A 6,000-nucleotide genomic window follows, 5' to 3' on the forward strand; every position below is an offset into this window, starting at 1 on the left:
TTGTATGTTTTGCAGTTTTCTATGCACTTTATGCTGCCCTATGTATGACTGTACTCTTATTATAGCCTGTGTGTTCTGCAGCACCTTGGCCCTGGAGGAACGCTGCCTCATTTTTATTGGACGAACTGTATATTTTAGAAACAACAAATAAAGCTAGTCTACAACTACTGAAATCTCACTGGGGGGGGAATCTCCGTTCTCAGCACTATCGTTAACAATAAAGCCTATAAAATTTCAAAATTGACTTTTCCCTTAATGGGTAGGTATGTGAAGGGAAGAAGGGAAGTTATGCAAATTAAACCAGGGACCGTGGGATTGATCATGGCTGGAGTCCTGCCAAGTGTTTGCCTGGCTGGCATCTTAATCTTCCTATGTGTGCAAAAGTAATTATTCATTCAATTTCACTCTGAATATTTATTTCCACTTTCTTTCCTTCAGAAGGTACTGTGTCCTTGGGGGTGAGGCACCAGACACTTCTCTCAGTGATCCCCATGTCCCGGTGATCCAGGGTAGGCCATTCATTGTGGTGTGTCCAGCTGAATAGCTATGAGTTGGTGTGATCAGGAACAGGCTGCCTGATGGGGCATGAAAGTACATTCAACAGGACCTTGCAAATACGTAGCTGCATCAGTGCTGCACTGACTCTCTGATATATAATAACCACACTGTGATATTGTGTTATTGCAGCAGAAAGACAGTGACTGAGGAGACAGCTTCAAAGGCCAGTGACATCGCAGTGATCTACAATCGACTCGCTGTGAAACAGCAGGTACAGAAACTGTTTACACACTTCCCTAAACCATCAGTTTCACGAGATAAACAACATAACAACATGTTGCAACCATCAAACTCAAGAATGCTCTCGACTAACATTAGCTTCTCAAAGCTGCTGAGCAGTAATGGGACTGCACAGAGAGGCAAGGACGAGAATCGACACATTTCAGATGAGAAAGGTGTGAGGGTGGTGTGCACCCAACAACGTTCAATAGGCAACATGTGTCCCAGATTCCCAGACAGATTACCCAGGCATTTCTGACAGTGGACTAAGCAATGGGTCAGTGGGTAGCACTCTCACCTTCCCTTTCTCTGGTTCAGAAGATTTAGTAACCAACTCCATAAACTTAAACATAACCTAACAGCACTGTCACTTTGGGGGGGTCAGCACAGCAGGAGTGCTGTACTGTCAGAGGGTCAGCACTGAGGGAGTGCTGCACTGTCAGAGGGTCAGTGCTGAGGGAGTGCTGCACTGTCAGTGGGTCAGTGCTGAGGGAGTGCTGCATTGTCTGAGGGTCAGTACTGAGGGAGTGCTGCACTGTCAGAGGGTCAATACTGAGGGAGTGCTTCACTGTCAGAGGATCAGTACTGAGGGAGTGCTACACGATCAGAGAGTAAGTGCTGAGGGAGTGCTGCACTGTCAGAGGGTCAGCACTGAGGGGGTGCCACGCTGTCAGGGGGTCAGCACTGAGGGTGTACCGTATTCTCAGAGGAGAAGTGCTGGGGGAGTTGTTACTCATCCCTCAGTCAACATTGTTACAAAGTTGGTTGATGTCAACCTTGCCGCCTGTGGGACCTTTCTATGCACAAACTGCTCCTGCGTGTCCTGCTACAGCAGGGAGTACATTTCAGAAAGGTGCTTTGCTCCTGAAGTGTTTTGGAATGTTCTGTGTGAGGGAAGAAGAGAGCTTAAATCTAAATTTGACAAGCAAACAATGACATTCTAACTCAGAGGTTCCATTATTTATTGAATTGTAGACATTGAGGTAATGTCCTTCAGTGGCTGAGGAACATTTGGGATGTTCAGTCTCTGTACACTGTGAGCTCATCACTTCAAGGTAAGAAAGAGAAGGTTAAACTCACTGAATCACGATTGACGTTCACGAGGCTGTGTAATAATTTAAACCTATTCCTCTGATAAATGACATGAGAGCATCTTCTGTTTCCATTTCTCTGCAGAACATGGTGATTACTGACCCTCAGAATACAACCAGGGACACAACCAGAGAAGGGGAGACACCAGCTCCCCGGGAGGAGATGCTGGACACTCTGACAGAACTGAAGACCTTCTCTATGCCAACATCAACTTCTCAAAACAACCCAGTGGCAATGGGACCGTTCACAGGGGCAAGGACACAGAATACACAGGGATCAGATTCCAGCCAAACTGAGAGAGAAAAATAGGGAGAGGGGTTTAGATAAAAACAGAAGTTGCTGGAAAAGCTCAACAGATTTGGCAGCATCTGTGAAGAGAAATCAAAGTAAACGTTTCAGGTCCAGTGAGCATTCCTCAGAATTGTTTGAGGGATGTGTGCAGCCAACATGGTTGAACAATAATGAAAACAAAATGACATCGCTCAACTTTATTGTTAGTTTTGAGCATTCTTTCCAAATGCTGCATCTTTGTCTTGCTGTCAGAGATGGTTCGAAGCTGATGAATAATTTTCCAGATTTTGGTTAAAGCGGCTGTGATAAGACTTCACAATATGTTATCATTATTTGGGAACTTTGGTTTATTCAGACTCAAGCGGCCTCTAACAGAAGTGCTGTTGATCGCAGCCTCCAAAGGAGTCGCATTGGGATAAAATGACCTAATTTAATTAAAAGATGGTGAAATTTGAAATCCAAGTAAAATATGGAACTAAATGCCCAATGATGACCAGGTAGCAATGGGCTGAATAGGCTACTTCTGCTCTTCTCTCTTATGATTTAACCTTTGTTATCATCATCATAAAAATCTGCATTGGAAAAATGCAAATTCCAGCCCACAGCAATGTCATCAATTCTTAACTGTTCTCTGAAATGACTAAGCAAACTACTCAGGTATATCAAAGCACAGAAACATCTCAGAAAAGGAGCAAAAGCAGGCGGACCACCAGGCACCAATCTGGAAACAGGAATGGCAAAACCCTCCTCACCAACATCAAGGATGGTGTGCCAAAATTTGAACTGATCCAACATCTCAGGACTGGTATCCAGGATGTGCTGTGGGTCATCAACAGCAGAATTATAATCTAATACAATCTCCCACCTCATGTGGCCCAGCATATCCCCCATTCTAGTATTAACACTGCAGAAACCACCTCAAGGACCCACCTTGCTGCTGAGGCTGGCACTGAACACTAGGACGGGCCATTGGAACACAGTGCCGGAGGATACCACAAAAACCCCCTCAAGGAATCCTGGGCCAAACTGACCTCACCGTTGAAGGTGCTGCTAACTTGGGCTGGATCCACCATGCCACGGAAGGCACCAGAGCCACTGAAACAGACCATGAGACAGTGAGTAAGAACCAGGAAGAATTAAAGAGAAAAAGCATGAGATAGGGATAAGGAGAGATTAAGAGTGAAAGTTAGAGAGAGTGACAAACGGAAAGAGAAAGGAAGAAAGAGAGAAAAAGAGACAGAGTCATGCTGGAAAAGCACAGCAGGTCAGGCAGCATCCGAGGCACAGGAGAATCAACTTATCGGGCATAAAGCCTTTATCAGGCCATAAACCATTCATTCCGGAATAAACTGAGAGAGTTTATTGCTGATCTGTAACAGACCGTGAGAAGCTGCCACCTTTGGGATCATTTCACACAGAGAAATGCACAGTGGTATTTCTCACAGTGAGAGTTCCAGGACTTTGAACCAGCAAGCTTGCAGGAACAGCTATATATTTCTAAGTCAGGATGGTGAGTGGTTTGAAGGGGGATGTTCTCCCTATCCCACAAAGAGACATGCACAACTCAGGTCCATGAAGGTACCCTTGGCCATACCATGGAACTCGGAACATTCCTTGTTCTATTCCTACTCAAGCAGCCACACACAACTTTCTCTGGTCCATCGATAACATCGTCAGTGTTGTTTCCTTTCCTTGCCCTGAATTGCCCTGCGTGGACAAACAACATCTCACCTTCTGCTTGGACTCAATATCGAGTTCAACTATTTTTGGGACCTGAGCATCTTCTGTCATGTATTTACCCCATCCGCACCCACCAGACCTCATTGTCTCTTGGTCTGCCAGCGCAAACAACCCATTGTCAGCTAATAGTCCTCGTGAGCAGTCCTTGTATTCATTCTCTGAGGCTGACCTTTGCCCATTGCTTTGTCCACTCAGCTGTTATTCTGTTTCTCTGGGCTACTTTTAATGTTTACACTTCTCCGCTTTCCCCCACACTACCTTCAGCATAAATACCAACATTTTCCTAACTCCAAACAGTTCTGAAGATGGGTCATTGGACCTGAAATGTTAACTCCGCTTTCTCTCCACAGATATTTTGAGGCCCGCTGAGCTTTTCCAGAAATTTCTGTTTGTGATTTTGATAAATATTGACATAATGCTGCCACTGAGCATGATCTAGCTGTAAATAGCTAAGGCCCCTGTATAGATCCTGTAAGCAATCCTTTTGCCACAGCCTGTTAAATCCTGAAAATGTCGGCTTCATGACATAATGATTCGATTTTGTTTCCCCAATTTTCCTCTGAAATAGAAACAGTAATGAGGGAGTGACAAACAGAAAACAAAATCAGTGTTCAATATTATTGGTCCCAATAAAAATTATTCCCACCATTAATTATCAGTTTGATTATTAATGAAGCTAATTGTCATTACTGACTGGGCTTTGATATGATACTGAACAGGGTTTGGTCATTGATACCGAACAGTGTGGGATTTGATTATCGATACTGAACTGTGTGGGGTTTTATTATCAATAATGAATGGTGTGCAGTTTGATTATTGATACTGAACAGTATTGGGTTTGATTATCAATACTGAATGGCGTGGGGTTTGATTACCGATAATGAACAGTCTGCAGTTTGATTATCAATACTGAATGGTGTGGGGTTTGATTATCGATAATGAAAAGTGTGCAGTTTGATTATTGATACTGAACAGTATTGGGTTTGATTATCAATACTGAATGGTGTGGGGTTTGATTACCGATAGTGAATGGTGCGGGTTTTAATTATTGATACTAAATGGTGTGGGTTTGATTAAATACCTGCAACATTCCCATAAACACCCCCTCAGCAAAAAAAAAGGAAAAATCAAACACAGGTTCTTACAGGAGAGTTGTCAGAGTGAGGGTGGATCAGCATGGAACTGCTTCACTGGATCCACAGCAGCTTCTCTGCGTTCCCGCACCTGCAAAACAAAACAGCTTACTCAAACGAAACCCAACCCTGGACTGGGAGAACTGGCCACTCGCCTTTCATTGTACAAGTATTATAAGAGAAAGACTGAAAAGCATTCTCAAGTAACTATTTCCAGTCATATCGGAAACTCTACCTTTGAAACCAGTTTTAAACAACATCAAGGACAACATAACCTTGTTAAAAGACCAGCTTCGCCACAACTTCCCCCCTTAAAACAATTCAATATTCAAAGGTGGCTTCATTTGAAAACCCTTAATCTAAAACTGTGAGTGCACTACAACACACACATACATTACATTGGTTAGAAACATGCAAACATGCACTGCTACATTGTGTTCCATTCTGCCACTTAACGGCTCCATTTCTCATCCAAGTTTTGACAATGTGTTGGCAATCACGTCTTCTTGTCCTGCCAAATTGAATGGCTGTAATAACGAACTCTATCTAAATGGTCTGGAACTTTTCTCCACAAACTTTAACGGGTTGTGGTCAGTGTATACGATTGTCTCAGATACGTTACGGGTTACATAAACATAGAAAAGTTGTAACACCAAGCTCAAAGTTTCCTTCTCAACTGTCAAATATTTCTGATGATAAATTATCAATTTCCTGGAGAAATACCCAATCGGTCTTTCTATCTTTTGGTCATCTTCCTGTAAGAGCACAGCACCAACACCGACATCACATGCAATGTTAGCCACCTTGAACGTCTTTGCGTAATTAGGTGTGGCTAACACTGGGGCAGTGGTTAACACAGCTTTCAGGCTGTCAAATGCCTTCTGACAGCCAGCTGTCCATTTAAACTTCTTGCTTTTCTTTAGTAATTCAGTGAGTGGAGCAGCCACACTGCTAAAATTTGGTACAA

This window comes from Chiloscyllium plagiosum, chromosome 47 (genome assembly GCF_004010195.1).
Source record: "Chiloscyllium plagiosum isolate BGI_BamShark_2017 chromosome 47, ASM401019v2, whole genome shotgun sequence".
NCBI classification, from domain to species: Eukaryota; Metazoa; Chordata; class Chondrichthyes; order Orectolobiformes; family Hemiscylliidae; genus Chiloscyllium; species Chiloscyllium plagiosum.